The 18,030-nt window shown below is 41.6% G+C and overlaps 1 protein-coding gene across 2 annotated transcripts in view; it reads right to left on the bottom strand.

The window, feature by feature from the left end:
* LOC140513940 (neurexin-3) overlaps positions 1-17,532 on the bottom strand; it is an 816,372-nt gene extending 798,840 nt beyond the window's left edge. The window contains exon 1 of one of the 2 annotated variants that reach the window (XM_072623893.1): positions 17,129-17,532. The gene's annotated coding sequence lies outside the window, so the exon portion shown is untranslated. The remainder of the gene's footprint in view (positions 1-17,128) is intronic. The other variant, XM_072623894.1, reaches the window with a different exon arrangement.
* Positions 17,533-18,030: the final 498 nt, after the last annotated feature.

The raw sequence follows: 18,030 nt of genomic DNA, 5'->3' as shown, positions 1-18,030 counted from the left end.
AATGAATGGCAGAAACTATCAAAGCATTTTAGGACTTGTAAAGGAATTTCTAAAACAAATGAGACAAGCTACAGTCAACAAAATCTTTATGTAGATGAAGTAGCAAGACCCTTGTTCAGATTTACAGGATAGGTTACATCAGTGATCATTTTGTGCTCATTTTACATATGATGACGCAAAAACCCAAGTTTTCCACTCGTACTGACCATGAAGGGCATTTTCACACAGAGCGAAAGCTTGACTCTCTAATCCTGTGTTCTAAAGAATGCCTACATCCCACAAAAAGCAAAACATAAAGTCCCCCATAGATCTTTTATTTCATTCTTTCACAGAGAATTCAGCTTATTGTCACTGTCCTTGAAGAATATCTGGTCAGACTCTTTCCATTCCAAAATTCAAGGCATTATCAGCTACCAAAATTTCCCCCTTTCCCACATAATGATCTAATTCCAAATCTGTAAATTCATTGGCAGAAGTGACTATGAGTTGACAAACCCCATCCTTCTCACTAACAAATCTTATCTCTCATACTGTCCCCCATTAAACTCCCCATCCACCATGTTTCTAGACCAAAATATTCCCATTCAAACAAAGTCCCTAGACAACTTCCTGTCCCTTAGATGAGACCTCTGTATTAACTTTTCCTAGGTCACTTGCAGTCAAACCAGCCAAAGAAAATCATCGGGTGGATACACCCAGTGACCTACATTAACATCAGGATGGGGCCAAGTGAAAGCTTCAAGATAAAGATGCAATTAACCTGAGCCTCTGAGCAATTAGCAAAGGGGAGGAATGAAAGGCAGAGAGGGCTCAAGGTTATTTGGAAATCTGCTGGGTGGAGTCCCTGGGAAGCAGTGAAGCAACTACTAGGGGAATCTCCCATAGTGTTTTCCCACAGGCCTATTAGCTCAGCATCCACTCTTAGAAGAAAGAAGAAACTTCCCTGAATCACAGAGAGGTTGGCCAAAGCATGACCAGCCAATCCTAGAGTTGCTAAAGGCCCCTCCAGGCTGGAAAATAAAATAAAATCTTACCTAGATTTTTATGGGATTCACAAAGGGAGGGAGTGAGGAAGAGATGAAGGGAGACAAGGAGGAGGAAGAGGAAGAAAGGGGAGGGAGGAGGAAGAAGAAGAAAGGGGAGGTTGAAGGAAGAGAAAGAAGAGGGAGAAAGGGGAACAAGAGCAGAGAGAGTAAGGAAGAGGGTGAGAAGGGCACAGGAAAAAAGGACTAGGTGGGAAGAGGGAAATGAAGAGGAGGATATTTTGGTTACAAAGCTGTGTTTGACATTAGAAGATCTGGGTTCAGATGGTCCTGAGACACTTACTAGCAGTGTGAACAGGTGTAGATCACTTAAATTCTGTGTGTCTGGGGCAGTCTCCTTGGAACTTATGTACTAAATTTCTGGGGCAGTCTCCTTGGAACTTATGTACTAAATTTGTAGACATTTTGTGATCTGCTTTGGCAGAGGAAGCTCCTAAGCCAGGAGTTCCCCACACTGATGAAATTTTATACACACACACACACACACACACACACACACACACACACACACACACACACAATCCAGTGTATTCTGAAACCACATATCCAACTACGATTAAAAGCATCCTAAATTATCCTTAGACAAATTGGGAATGCCTAAACCAATTTTTGTATTTGATTATATTATTGAAGAATTTATTGTTATTATTAAAGAGATATTTTCAGAAAACCTAGGAAGATTCACATGAATTGATACAGAGTAAATAGAAGTAGAACAACAATTTAAGCAATGACAACATTTAAAAGATAAATACTTTGAAAGATATAAGAATTGTGATCAATTCCATGACCAACAATGACTCAAGAGCCCTGATGATAAAACATGCCACCTACTTCAAGACACAGAAGTGAAAGACTTACAAAAACACAAAGAAATGAAAGGGGAGAGGAGGACATGAACTTTCCATCAAGATGAACCATGGGTATTTGAACTCCCTTTTCCCAGAGCAGGCTTAAGACTTAAATGTCTTTTCTTATGGTGGGACAGGACAAGTGGAATTCATTGGACCAGAACTATGATGGCTAAAAGAATCTCAGGGGCTGTGGCCATGATGCCAAAGTCTATCTGATAAACTAAAGTTATTCTAAGCGGCTAAAAACAAAAACTAGCTTTGCATATATTTTCTACTCACATAGTAAGTAGCTTTTTGTCAGATAGGATTTTACTCCTTTCATAATATCAAAGATTTAGAGCTGGAAAGGAGCCAAAGGATATCTACTTCAACCCTCACATTTTACAAATGAAAATGCTGAGGACTAAAGGAGCGAGGGGAAATGGCTTGACCAAGGACCCATAGTCAATAAGTGAGAGCACTAATAGTCAAAATGAGCTACCAGGGACTTCACTATACCAAGGTGCCCCCCCTACTACATCTCTTTTTAGTCCCCCTAGTAATGTCTTACCTCATCATTCCAGTAGACCCTGCCCTTTGCTTCCCTCAAGCAGAAGACATGAGGGGACATGAGGTGGGAGAGGGAGCAAGGGAGTGGGCAGTCTGTCTCTCTCTTCCAAAATTAGGAAAGGACCCTATTCATTCCTAGACTTCTAGGAAGAAGACAGGTCTGGAGGAAGTTGGCAAGCTCAAATTTGGAGCAAGGGAATCCAGCAGCCCCTCCTCTTCTCTCCTCCACTTACTCCCCAGGGACACTACAGAAGATGCTGACACTAGGCCTCTGGGCACCCCTCTCACTAGCTCCCCATCTGCCTCACTCCATTTAGCTCTAGCAATTCAATTCCCTTTCCCCCACCCAGAAATCGATGTTTAATTAACACATTATTGGAAAAATAAACAGACTTCAACGTGGATGCAATGAAGCTAATACATCTCTGCTGGGGGGTGGGGGGAGAGAATGACAAACAGACAGCACCCCTCTGCCAGCGCTCCTCTTTTCCAATTTCCTCCAAAACTCCCCTCCCTCTAAAAAGGATTTTTTCCTCCTTTTATTGCTTCATTTTCTCAGGAGCTTAGAAGCATCCATTTTTTTCCATTTTCCTAAGGCCACTTCTAATAGCCCTCAATGCATAGCCTCCATTCACCACAGACATGTGTACACATATCCCACACCACATTCCTCTTCATTAAATAAAAAGCATGACAAATCCTTCCAGAATTCAGCTTATGAGATTCATCTATTGAACTTATTCAATATCTATTCTAACATGTTGCAAAGAATGGGGTCTACGTAGATTCTGCTCCAGAGAATTTCATCAACTGGATTCATCCATGTGGGATGACTTGGTTACTACTATTTTACTCAGAAGCAGGGAGCCAAATAAAGTGATCTTTGGGGATCTCTTTCAGCTCTTTGAATTTTTCAGAGAATTAAATATTCCCTTAGATTCATTCCCTCTTCCATCAACCAATTCTAGGTGCCCAAGTACCATGTCCCATTTTTCATAAGAAAGAGTAAGTACACACATCCCTAGTTGATGCTCCACACACCACAAGATCAAAAGACTGAAAAGAGTATAGACATAGAATCCCCCTGTTCTTTCACTGTCAGTCATTATACAAATCAACGAGCCTGTTTCCAGTCCCATAGAATTGACAGTCATGGCAATAACTGGAGTTGGATTGAAAAGATCCAAATCTTCTGCTCCCAATCCTACATCACCAAGACTCCAAACTGGGTAGTTTGAAGAAGGAAAAGAGGGCCAAGAACACCATGGAAAACTGAGACATTCCAAAGCAGGATCCCAGCTACCTCATGCCTAGTAAAATAGCTTCTTCTTCCCAGGTTTAATTCACTCCTCCAAAATGAAACAGTGACAGTATTAGAGCCAAGAGTAGTACTACAAAATGAATCATCTCTCACACAATCAAGAGCATGGAGAAGGGATCAAATACTAGGATATTTAGGAAACAGTACAGGTCACCACGAAGAAATAAATATGGGTAGGGTTGTAACTAGATTTGGTGAGCCTGTACTGCTCTGACCTCCTTGAATAGGAACCAGATTTCTTTATCCTTCTGCCCCACCCCACACTGAAACAAAATATGCAGATATCAGAGCATCACTGCTTTCTCACTTTTGTGTCTTCTAGAATAAGAAGAACCCTCATATTCTCAGCCCACATTCCACACCACCAATGACCCTTATTCAGTATTTAGTATGGAGTTCATGATTCAGATTTAGACCTAAAAGGGGCCTTAAAGGTTATCTAGATCAATCACTTTATTTTATAAAGAAGAAACTACACTGCTGAGAAGTTGCGATCTGCCAAGTCACCTGGGGAATAAATATAGAGCTGGGATTTGTGACTCCAAACCCAGGTCCTCTGCCTTCAAATCTAGCAATATTTTGTTATTTTGTTTTGTTTTGTTAATTTAATGGTTGTTTGCAGCTTAATCAAGTCTTGGGAGCAGTAAATCCTAGTGATTTATATAGTTGAGGCCAGTGGAATGACTAGCTTCCCTAACAAGCTCAGGACAGACAACATTGACTATCCTTACAAACTCAAATTCAGTGGCCAATAACCTCCAGTACCCCTTCATGATGAGGTAAGTGTAAGGGTGAAGGAGGAGAAGAAAACATCCCAAGGGGTTGGGGGCGCTCAACAAGTTACCACTAAGATCCTTTTTCACTTGATCAGCACACTCCAAGGGGAAGCCAAACTAGTCATTAGAATGAGATCCAAAAAAATTAAATGAAGAACTCATGTTGATGAGTTTATTTCACCACATTGCATGATATCAGACCTAAAAAGAGCCAAAAGGCCTTTAAGAAACAGCCCTGGGAGATATTGGAGTGAAAGAATCAATGTCTATGCAGAAAGAACCTCCTCCCCATTCTCAAGCTACAGGCAGCATGAACTGACCCCACTCCGAAGGAAGGTGACAAATTCACAATGTCTTGTAATCCAAAGATCAACTTGCTATTCAGTACACTAAACTGAGACCCTATTGACATCCTATGACTGATGGACTTTTATGAGTAAAATTAAAGGTGAGACTGGAGAATTTAAGGACCATGCAACAGTTCTATATATTTATGCAAAAGTATAGAAAGTTTTCCCAATTTAGAGGAAGTCTACTCAGACTCCACAATCTTGTCCAAAGTCTTAGAGATTAGAATTTATATCAAGTCAATTCCAGTAATATTTGAAAGCCAATGGGGGAAATTCGCATGTTCCTGTGCTACCATTCATTCATTCCTTATGTTCTTATTTAGTACCTACTAGGTATCAGATACTATCTTAGGCACCGAGGATACAATGACAAAAATAAAACAATGTCTGCCCTTTGAGGGGTTTACAATTAGGGAAAAGCAAGATGTACATAGAAATGGAATTATTTGAAATGAAATACAAAAGAGATATGAAATAACTTTAAGAGGTGCACTTGACGTACACTTTGATGAAAGATATGGATTTTATGAAGTATAGGGGAGAAGGGAGTAAAGTCAAGAAATGAGACACAATCTGTGCAAAAGGAGGGAGACTGAAGATGGAATGCACTATATAGTAAATCTGATTGGCTGGAATGTACAGTGAGTTAAGGGGCATGATGAGCAGTAAGCCTTGAAAGGTTATTTAGAGCTAGATGTTGAAGGGCTTTAGAAATCAAATACAGAAATTTATATTTTATCCTAAGAGGCAATAGAGAGCCATAAGAGCTTCTTGAGCAGAGGAGTAACATGGCCAAACCTGTACTTTAAGAATAATAATACCCAGGGGGCAGAGCCATAGTAGAAAGACAGACCTATAGAAGCTCCCCCACATAGCCTATAAAATACCTGTAAAAATTCTAGAGCAGCAGAAGTCACAAAACAACAGAGTGAAAGAGATTTCCAGCCCAAGACAGCCTGGAAGGCCAACAGGAAAGGTTTATCACACCAGGTGTAGAGGGGAAAGGACACGGAACAGGCTTCAGGGAGCCATGGGCAACAGCCACTTCCCAGATTACTCAACTCACAAATATCAGAGATAGCTTCAAAGGTCAGTGAGAAAGTTCCTTCACCCACGAGAAGGGAATGTGGTCTGGACTGCCAGCAGTAGCCATTGCAGCAGCAGCATTCATTTTTGGAGCCCTCCACCTAAAGCCCCTGGGGAAATTGAGCAGCTGATCTGAATCTCAACTCTGAGCATAGCCTTGGGGTGAGGAGTGCTGGCATGGTGGAGCTGGAGCCGATTGTGGAGAGGGAATTCTACTCTCAGATTGTGGGCAGAAAAGTTTTGGTTGCTCCCAGATCAGTGCGCAGACCACTTGTCACTACATGCCACCTTGAAGGGACTGAGAACTTACAGGTCCTCAGAGTATACCCTCCTCTTGACAAAGGACTCAAAAGTCAAGTAATTGGCTTGGAAAATGCTCAAAAAAGGGAAAAAAAATAAGACTATAGAAGGTTACTTTCTTAGTCAACAGGTAATTTCTTCCATCCTTTCAAATGAGGAGGGAAAATACTTACCATCAGAAGAAGACATAAAAGTCAAGGCTTCTGCATCCAAAACCTCCAAAATAAATATGCAATGGTTCAGGTCATGGAAGTGCTCAAAAAGGATTTTGAAAATGAAGTAAGGGAAGTGGAGGAAAAATTGGGAAGAGAAATGAGAGCAATGCAAGAAAATCATGAAAAGTGAGTCAACAGCTTGCTAAAGGAGACCCAAAAAATGCTGAAGAAAATAACACCTTTAAAAATAGACTAACCCAAATAGCAAAAGAGCTCCAAAAAGCCAATGAGGAGAAGAATGTTTTAAAGAGAAGAATTAGCCAAATGGAAAAGGAGGTTCAAAAAGTTACTGAAGAAAATTCCTTAAAATTTAGAAATGGAGCAGATGAAAGCTGATAACTTTATGAGAAACCAAGAACAAAACCAAACAAGAACAAAACAAAACCAAAAGAATGAAAAAACAGAAGATAATGTGAAATATCTCATTGGAAAAACAACTGACCTGGAAAATAGATCCAGGAGAGACAATTTAAAAATTATGGGACTACCTGAAATCCATGATTAAAGAAAGAACCCAGACATCATCTTTCATGAAATTATCAAGAAAAACTGCCCTGATAGTCTAGAACCAGAGGGCAAAATAAATATTGAAAGAATCCACTGATCACCTACTTAAAGAGATCCAAAAAGAGAAACTCTTAGGAATATTGTAGCCAAATTCCAGAGTTTCCAGTTCAAGGAGAAAATATTGCAAGCAGCTGGAAAGAAACAATTCAAGAAATACAATCAGAATAACACAGGATCTGACAGCTTCTACATTAAGGGATCAAAGGGCTTGAAATATTATATTTCAGAAGTCAAAAGAACTAGGATTAAAACCCAGAATCACCTACCCAGCAAAACTGAGTATAATACTTCAGGGGAAAAAAATAGGCATTTAATGAAATAGAGGACTTTCAAGCATTCTTGATGAAAAGACCAGAAGAGAATAGAAAATATGACTTTCAAACACAAGCATCAAGAGAAGCATGAAAAGGCAAACAGGAAAGAGAAATCATAAGGGACTTTACTAAAGTTGAACAGTTTACATTCCTACATGGAAAGACAATATTTGTAGCTCTTGAGACTTTTCTCAGTATTTGGGTAGTTGGAGGGATTATACACACACACACACACACACACACACACACACACACACACACACACACACACACACACATACACACACACACACACTCACATATATATAGACAGAGCACAGGGTGATTTGAATAAGAAGGGATGATATCTAAAAAAATAAAATTAAGGGGTGAAAGAGGAATATATTGGGAGGAGAAAGGGAGAAATGGAATGGGGCAAATTATCTCTCATAAAAGAGGCAAGGAAAAGCTTTTTCAATGGAGGAGAAAAGGGAGGAGGCAAGAGGGAAAAAGTGAAGTTTACTCTCTTCACATTTGGCTTAAGGAGGGAATAACATGCTCACTAAATTTGGTATGAAAATCTATCTCACACTACAGGAAAGTAGGGAAGAAGGGGACAATTGGGGTAGGGAGGATGATGGAAGGGAGGGCAAATGGAGGAGGAGTAATTAGAAGTAAGCACTTTTGGGGAAGGACAAGGTCAAAAGAGAGAATAGAATAAATGGGGGCACAGGATAGGATCAAGGGAAATATAGTTAGTCTTATACAACATGACTATTATGGAAGTCTTTTGCAAAACTACACATATATAGTCTATATTGAATTGCTTGCCTTCTCAGTGGGGATGGGTGAGGACAGAGGAAGGGAGAGAAGCTGGAACTCCAAGTTTTAGGAATGAATGTTGAGAATTATTTTTGTGTACAACTGGAAAATAAGAAATACAAGTAATGGGGTATAGAAATCTATCTTGCCCTACAAGAAGAGAAACAAGATAGAGATAAGAGAAGGGAAGGATGTGATAGAAGGGAGGGCATATTGAGGGAAGGGGTAATCAGAATGCAAGGTGTTTTGGGGTGGGGGAGGGTAGAGATAGGGAGAAAATTTGGAACTCAAAATTTTGTGGAAATGAATGTTGAAAACTAAAACTAAATAAATAAACATTAAAAATAATAATACCCAGAATTTAGCACAGTGCCTGGCATATGGTAGGCACTTAGTAAATTTTTATTGGATTGGGGGAAAAATGTCTGTTAACACTTAAAAAAAAGTGGAAGGGATTAAGAATTACATTAATAAATGAGAGAAAAATATTCTTAAAAAATCAATACAGGAGCTGTGTGGAGGATGGATTAAAGTGGGGAAATATTAAAGCCAGAAGAACAATTAGAAAGCTATTACAATAGTCCAGGTAAGAGGTGATGAAATTCTGAACTAAGGCTTGCATCTGTGAGTAGAAAGAAGTGATATGATGCAGAATATGCTCTGGAAGAAAATTTAGCAAGGCTTAATAACTCAATATTAGGGGTAAGGGAGAGGGAAAGTTGAGGATGACTTTTAGTTAGTGAAACTGGATAACTGGAAGAATGATGGTACTCAGTTTGTTGGGGAGGGCGTTGAGGTAATTGGGTTTAAGTGACTTGCCCAGCATCACACAACTATTAAGTATCTGAGGTCACATTTGAACTTAGGTCATCCTGACTCCAGGGCCAATGCTCTATCCCCTTGTAAAAGCAAGGACCCCAACATACACAGGAAGGCCTGCTGTACAGGTTCTTAGATCTGTTTTTCTAAAAGGAAAGGCAACTTTTGAGGGGTCAACAATCACTTTAATCAAACACATATATCATTCACTTAGTTCAGGGGAAAAAGTCAGCACCCTGAACTTCAAAACAAACAGAGAAACAAAGATCGAAAGGCTTCCAACTGTCTGACTGTAAGCAATACATACGTCAAAGATCAACAGAGAGATAACCATCTGACCATATATAGATAGTTAACAGATAAAGAAGCACAAACATCTGGGTTTTCAAAGCTGGGGAGCTCCTTAGTGGCTGCCCAGAATCTCTTCTAGCCAAACAAACACTTCCCATGAGTAAATCTCAAAGTAAAACCTCACCTCAGAGTATTTATACATTTTTCAGAGCCAGAGAGCATCACAACCCTTGAGAACCAGTGCCTCGTTAGAAAATTAACAAAAGTTGTGGGCCTCTCCTAATCAAGCTTTCCTTAATGGGTGGGGAAGAACTTTAAACTCTCATAGTTACCATTTTACCCTTATGGGACCTAGCTGCTCTCCCCCCCCCCCCCCATACTCTTAAAAGGAACAGGGTAGAGAGGAAGATGGAAGATTGGGGGTGGGGAGAAGGGCAAGATAAAGAGTCTGTTTTGGATCTGCTGAGTTTGAGAAACCTATGAGACATATACCCAGTGAATTCTAACCAACAGCTGATAACATGGAACTGGAATTCAGGAGAGAGATTGGAGTCTGCTATAAAGACCTGAGAGTCACCTGCATAAAAGTCATAGTTCAACTCATGAAATGGCAAGAAAGCCAAGTTGGTATATTGAGAGAGAAGAGGATCCAGAACAGAGTCACAAGGGGCACTCACATATTGATGGTAGAACTTGGATGATGATCCAGCAAAGGAAACTGAAATGGAATCTCCAGACAGAAGAGAGTATGTCATGAAAATCCAGAGAGAATTAAATGTGTAGAAGGAAAAGGTGATCAACAGTACCAAATGCAGCAGAGAGATCGAAAAGGGATGAAGACTAAGGAAAGGCCATCAATATATGCAATTAAGAGATCACTAGTAACCAGTTCACATCCTAACTGAATTGGAGGTTTTCCTTGTTGGTTCAGTCTATCCCTGCATGTTCAGTTAGTGCAAAGCCATCCCCTAAAAATACCCTCTTAGGTAGGAAGGAAAATGAGATATTACTCGTATCAAAAACACATTGATGTCTCCATGCCTCAAGTAACAAAAACAGCTATACAATAAGCAGCTGAAGAAGACCATGGCACAGGAAGGTTGATGCCATGACTTGCAAGTGAATTGAATTTAGGCAGAGTCATCAACTCCTCCAGAGCCATCTGGGTCCAGTGGCAAGATATAGATCAGGATGCCTAGAGATGACCCTAACAATAAGTAAAATGAGTACCAAATTGGGAGACAGGAAAAGGGGCTTATGGTTCACGATCCTGCTCCTAATTTACTATGTGAACTTGGGTAGATCACTTAGCCACACTATTCTGATGCTTCATCGTGACATGGAGGAGATTTGGGGTTTTCAAAGGCTATGCCAGGAAAGAAGCAGTTCCCATAGCTAGAAATGCCTTGCAAAGGAACCTGAAGTATGATTATTACTGTCACCTGAGGAGCAACTTAGATAAGCACAGAAGGTTAGACAATGGTTGATGGATTTTCTTTTTGTCATGTCAACTCTTAAATAGATGGTGATCTTCATTGGTGAAGCTAATACATAGTCACAAAATTACAGCTTCTTCAAAGGAAAAAAGTAAGTAGAATCAGTGTGAGGAAGTTGAACTAGATGATCTCATCTCCAAGGTTCTTCTCAACTCTTCAATTTTATGTTATTTTATGATACATTCATATGTTGGCAGCCGATAAAAACCATTCTTTAAGTTGTGAAGAACATTGTGTTAGGTGATGAGGGAAATCTAAAGTTTGGATAAGACGTGGTCTCTGCTGTCATAGATGTTCCAACATAATATAGGGATAGGAAACCAACACTATCTATCCATCAATCCATCTATCCATCTATCTATCCATCTATCTATCTATTTATCTAGCTATCTAGCTATCCACATATTGTTGTTCAGTCATTTTTCAGTCATGTCGGACTCTTTGTGATGTCATTTGGGGTTTTCTTGGCAAAGATATTAGAGTAGTTGGTCATTTCCTTCTCCAGCTCATTTTATAGATGAGGAAACATGAAAACAAGGTTAAGTGACTTGCCCAGGGTGACACAGATATTGAGTGTCTGAGGGCAGATTTGAACTCAGGTCTTCCTGACTCTAGGTCTGGTGCTCTATCCACTGCACCACCTGTTTATACACACACACACACACACACACACACACACACACACACACACACACACACACACCCCATATCATGGTAAGGGCATTAAAGAGCCACAAAGCAATGTGCTACATGAGATTGAAGGGAAAATGTTACAATTGACCATGGGGACCACCAAGTGAGTCGTTGTGTTCATGTGATCATGGATGGATGGTGGGCAAATAGCCTGAAAGAGGTAAAGAGAATAAGAGGGTACATGGAAAGGTCCAGGCAGCTGAGAAACAGGCAATAGAGAGTCTCTCAGGGTCAGTAATGAGAAAGGACTTTTTTTTTAACTCAAGTAATAGCAGTTTATTTCCTCCCATACCTCCAGAATTGTACATAATACTAGGGCAATGAGGAACAGGGTCCCACTTTCTCAAACAATATGCTTCAAGGTAGAGGAAAGAGAGGATCCATTTCTTAGGCTTCTGGAGAGAAAGCAGGCTTAGCCCCAGCCCCACAAGCTCCCCTGGCTCCTCCAATCTCATTGTTGCCTGTTGCTCTAATAAAGAACAAACAAACAAAAAAACCACTGCACTAATTTCATCTGCATCACGGCCATCTCTGGCCCTCAAGTGTCAGAGCTGCAGCTCAACAGCTCTTTCCTGAGCAGGTGTGTCTAATTTAGTGGGATATTGGGGTGGGGAAACGCTTTATGCAACATTTGTGTATACAGACAGACACAAGTAAGTGTATGTTTTTTGAGGCTTGCCACAGACTACATCACCACTGCAACACCTCCAACAAACCAAGGACTAGGGTTCAGATGGAGGAAAAGATGGTGATGAAATAAAAGTACTCTCATTTCCCTGAATATCACAGAAAGAGAACAGCAACACCCACTTACACTCAACCCAGAAGAGACCAAGCAGAAGGGAGTTGGGAACAGGCTAGAGCAAAGGTGGAAGACTTAGAAGTATGACAAATTCTCTCTCCAAGCATCCTGCTCCCTGATTTGTCCTTAGCACTCCAGCAATGGCACAAGAGTATTTCTCCCTGACTCTTCAAGGTCAGATCCAAGAAGAAAGGGGGGGAGAAACTGGAGGCATTAATCAAGACACATTCTTTTCTTTTTTTTTTCATTTAAAAGGGGAGGGATATACACTTTATTCATGAATCAGAAAAAGAGAGTGACACCTTCACCTGAAAGAGAAGCAAAAAATGGCGTCCAGTAATTAAACTGATAGTGGCCCAGGAGAGCATCAGGAATGGGCTGATTGAAAAGGATATGCCTTTGATAACAGAGGGTGATTTGAAGAGGTCCAGAATGCAGCCTCGGAGAAAAGTGACAATGACACAAGAGAATAAAACTAATGCCCGAGGAAAGGACAGAAGCGGTGTGAGTGGCACAGAGGCTTCGGTTCCCTACTAAAGACTCTAACCAGGTAGCTGGGAAAACCCTCCATTTCGCCCACCTCATCCCCTCCACCCGCTTTAGTCTGTGTCCACCCACCAGTCATCCATGATCACAACCACCCACAGACTCACTTGGTGGACGTGGGAATCACACACTAGGCTTCCCACCAGAGACTGTTGAGGGGTTTTTCTTCCTTTGCATCTGCCTGAAAAAACTCATTTGCTCTCTCTTGCTTTCTTCCCTTCTTTTGCCTTCTGACCCCCCACCCCCACCCTAGATATCCTGTCGAGGGAAGGTAAGCTCTCTTTCAAGGTGCCAATAACCAAGTCTCTTCAGAATCACTCACATACACATGCCCAAAGCTCACAAATACACACACACATACACAACACACACACACCTCACACAAAAGACATGCAGCTTCCAGCTTGGAACGACATATATAATGTTGACAACCCCATTCTGCACAGTCCTCAGCTAATAAAGAATTTGATGACATAAACAAAATATGTCAAACACATTCCCAGATACTACCTAAGATGCAAAATACACACATACAAAATAAAATCCAGAATTTTTGAAGGCTATACATACTGATATTCATGTAGTATGACTATGACAAAGACATTGCTTCATGCTCCCAACCAACCACGCATTCTCTCTGGTCTGTTCTGCAATGCCCTCTACACGACAACCCACCGATCAGAGCTTTGTGCCATCATATGTGTGTGTTCATGTCCGCATGCATGAGTCCCTACAATGTGCAAGCATCATGTTCTCCAGAGGTAACCCAGCCCTGCCTGTGCTCCCCTGGTGTAACCTTCCCTCCAGTGTGTCGCAAACATAGATTTCACGGATGGTTAAATTGGATCATTATCATCGGGCACTCATTTGGTCCAAAAAAAAGTCATTAATATCATTTGCCTCCCCCACCCTCATTTCCTTCTCATGGAAGCCCCTACCACCCCTCCCCAAATACCCTCAAATACACTAATCCCATGAAGTGCGACACAGCCAGCATTCAGGAAGGATAATGGCGAGTAGGAGAAGGAGGTTGGTGGAGCGGACGTGCCTATGATATTTGCTGCATTTCCCATTTGTTAATGGAGGGAAAAGAAACACAGTCAAGGTAATGGTGGGGAGGCTACAAGGTAGAGGGAAACAAAATAAAATAAAGATCTCCATTGATTCTGCATGTGTGTGTGTGAACATATGTGTTCTGACTTTACCCTCCTATCAAGAGGCTGCATCCGTGTGGCATGGAGGAAAGGCCATAGTGCCACTGTTGTGTTGCGAAAAAAAAATGAAAAAAAGAACCGCAGAGCCATCAGGACGAAACAGAATTCGCTCATCGAGACACAAGAAGCCTGGAGGGGTGGGGGGGTGGGGGGGGACTGGGGGGAAAGGGATGTGTAGAGATGGAAGTAGAAACGCAGAAAAGAATTGGGGGGGGAAATTGGTAGTCAGATGAAAAAAATTCATACACACCAAGGCATGAACATATACAATATCCAAATGCCAACACTGTTTCACTGTTCATCCAAGATTGACAATCCATCCTCCATCTCTCCCCTGCCTCTCCTCCCCCCCATACTGGTGCAGATGGATTTCTGTATCTCAGTTTTGCAGCAGTGGGGCTAATTACAGGCAGACCCAACCCCCCTCACTAAATTAACCCCTCCCCCTTTTTCCTTTTCTTTTTTTGTTAAAAGGCCAATCTGAAGAATAATGTGTTTTTAGAGATAATGGATTATTTTTTTTAAGAACGAAAGAAAAGGAGAAGGTATGCGAATCAGCGACTTCCTCATATCACCTCTGTGTCCTCTCCACCCCAACTCTCCAAAGTCTCTCCATCCACCTTGTCCCTACTATCCCCATCTTCCCCCACTATCAAAGAGAAATGAAAAACCTACAATGCACACAGCATCACAAACACTCCTACCTCCCCCCAACCCCCACCAAATCTGGGTAGCCGATCTCAAAATTGCAATCACTAATCCACCACCGTATCTTTTTTCCCCTTAATATAGACAGAAAATAATCAACATGTTCAATAGAAACGCAGAATTTATTTTTATAAAAAGGTCAGGCCCCAGCTATAACACCCAACGATATTGGGGAAAACTGGGGATCCAAATGGAATAGTTGTCTTTTGCAACCTAGTATCCATTTTATTTCTGGTTTCCTCTTGAAGAGGCACCTTTAAAAATTCACTGGAAGATGCCCGAAAGGTCCAGAAAAAAAAGGGGGGGGGGGGTATTCACATAGTCCAGTTGGTTTAAATTTTTTTTCAACCTAGCCCTGTTGCTTACTTTAACAGTGAACTTCCATTGCCTAGAATTTCCCTCTTCCAAAAGGGAGTTGTCTTGCAGAATGAACCCCAGTATGTAAGAAATGGGCAAAGAGTATTACTCCTCACCCCACCCCCACCCAAATATTCAAACAATAGGAATATCTCAGCCTAACTGGCTACTGATGGAAATGTCATTTGCCCGTCTGTAACTTAAGGTAGATTAAGATATTTTTTTGAAAAAGCAGCCTTCACTCATCTCTCTTCCAACCTTGCAAACCCAATAGCCCTTAGGTAAACTTGCCTATCATTACCACACAGACCATCTTAACTTGAGTGGCGATGCAGAAGCCCTTGATCAGCGATGGCAGGCTCTAGCCAACAAACCAATTCACAAAGGGCTAATTCTTCTGAATTCCTTCTCCCTATCCTGAGAGGTCTCCTCAAATCTACCATCTTGGTAACTGTGTCACCAGCATCACCAGGGAGTTCAAATTTACACCAAACAACCACCACTAAGGTGAACAATACCCCTAGCCCCTAAACTACGCTGTCATCAAGGTTCTGTGACATAACCGCGTCTATCTCTCCTAAGCAGGGTTACCCTCTGAACAAGAGGGATGACTCTGGGAAGGGAAAGAATTAAGAAAATTAGAGTGCTTGTGATTGCAAAAGAAAAACTATTTTTTCCCAAAGCTAGGAATAGCATAGGGAAGAGATAGAGAAGGAAGGTGCTTGGTTCCAACCACTTCTCTTTCTTGTGGTAAAGTGATGCCTTCCTATTCCTAGGGCTCTCTAAAGCCTACTGATCTCTGACCTTTGCATTTAAAAAATATTAATTAAAATAAAAAGGCAATGACAGAAAAGAAAGGGAAAAGATAATACCCTATCCTAACTCTTCTATAAAGAACAGCGGAAATTCAGTTCCTCCATTTATTTTTTTTAAAGCATTTTGACAAAATCAAGAAGAGAGTATGCAAGGTGGAAGGAATTTTTAAAAAATGTTTCTTAAGTAATCACAGGAGAAGTCACCTGCAAAGCACCACAGTCAGTACCCGTAGGTAAGTATTACATCACTGTCCTGAGAAGGGGGGGAGTTGTTTTTTTATCATCATTATCTCAATGATGATTCTGAAGCAGTTAAGTTTTGTGGTTTAAAAAGAGAAAGAAGTCCAAACTCTGGAATAGCACAATGAGTGTTGAAAAAACAATGCATCGAACCAGCCTTTAAGGTCACTGAGAGCTCAAAACCCACAGTGCTCATACAGTGGAAGTTTTCAGGCAAGCCTGCTACTAAATCATTAATATAAACAAATGGAAGGCAGAGAAAGAAGATTTCCCCTGTAACGGATCCAAAGAGGCTTGCTCATGCATACTCCCTCGCACACAGACTCCATACCCCTCCCTTTTCACCTTCCCCCAAGTCTGCCCACCTTCAGAGCAAGACTGCAAGGAGTCCAGCCTAAAGCCCCATGCTCAAGTAACACACCCCAGCTACAAATACACATCTTGGCTCCCAAGCAGCCTGTCATTATTTAGGCTGGACTCCTTGCCTATCCCTGCCCCTTTTCTCTTCATTCTAGTCAGATCCTTTCCCAGAAGAAGGAAAAAAAAATTTAAAAGTAGACAGAGAAAAAAAAGTAGACACAGAGAACCAAAAAGTCTCAGCCCCAAATAAAGTGATGGTTGTCTTTCTGCTAAATCTCAAAATCCAAGTAGAGTGAGAAAAAATGAGGAGGTGGGGGTTAGGAGCAGGGAAAAAAAAAAACTGAAAAAAAATTTCTGATTTTCTCAGCTGTTAGTGGGAGAAGATTAAACTTCCAGCAGAAACTGAGGGAAAAAGTGGCAATGTGAAACCATCACCATGATCTGCCCAAGCTCAGGCATCCAGGATCCAAAAATATTTTTAAAATCTAGGTTGGCAGCTCCCAACTGAAAACTTCTACCATTTCAGGCACAACCTCTGCCCAAAACACACTTGGAACCTCAGGTTGTTTCTTGCCCTTCCAGTGCTTTACCCTTTCCCACCAAAGTCTTACCTTTCCAGTGGAGCAGAGCCTTTGGGGTCTGTCTGTCTGTCTGTCTGTTTGATGTTTAATCAACTGAGTTTGCTGGGTATGTTTCTTCTTGGAAAAGGCTAAGATTCCAATCAGTGTCTTTCTCCCTCTCTCGCTTTCTCTCTCTTTTGCTCTCTCTGGGAGGGAGTGGTGGGGAAGGAGGGAGGGGGAGTGTTGGAGGTGCGAAAGCAGGTCCTTGGTGGCTTGAGATGCCGGCGGAGAGGGGAGGTCTTGCTTGCCTCTCCCTCTCAGTGAGTTGCATGCAAGAGGAGATGTGAAGGGCTGAGCTCTCTGCCTGAGACTGTCGGAGGAGCCCAGGAATTTCACGCACTCCAGAGCCAGTCCCTCCCTCTTCCACATAGACCCCAGCATTTAAAGAGACAGCCTGGCTGCGTGGCTCAGGGCTTCACCTCCTCCCCTGGCTGTTTTGCAAACAGCTGAGAAGATGTAATCGGGGACATCCTCCAGCCACATATGACTAAGAAGCAGGTGCTTTGGAGCCCCATTCTCCCTCTACCCTGAGAGGAAGGCTGCTTACTAAAACTGGAAGAAGGAAAAAGCCCTCATTTACACTGAGCCAAGTGCCACGGGAGACTTGCTTTTGATCCATGTGCATTTATTTCACACAAAGGGTGGAGGTTTTTTATTAGCTTAACATTCCAACCTGATTTATGCCCTCTCTTCCCTACACCCCCCACCCCCTTCAGTGACAGTCATCTATAGGGTGTGCCTTGTTTCAGGACCCTGGACAGCAGCTCAAGTCAGGCAACTACCTAATTCGAGCCCAGTCCCTGAATTCTAGTAGAATTGCTCTCCACCGCCAAACTGCTTGCTTGGTCAAACAAAATTCCTCAGCTCCAGTGAAAACTTTTCCCTGATTCAAA

This window comes from Notamacropus eugenii, chromosome 7 (genome assembly GCF_028372415.1).
Source record: "Notamacropus eugenii isolate mMacEug1 chromosome 7, mMacEug1.pri_v2, whole genome shotgun sequence".
NCBI lineage: Eukaryota > Metazoa > Chordata > Mammalia > Diprotodontia > Macropodidae > Notamacropus > Notamacropus eugenii.
Note: the sequence above shows the minus strand (reverse complement) of the source record. Positions and strands in the feature narration are given on the sequence as shown.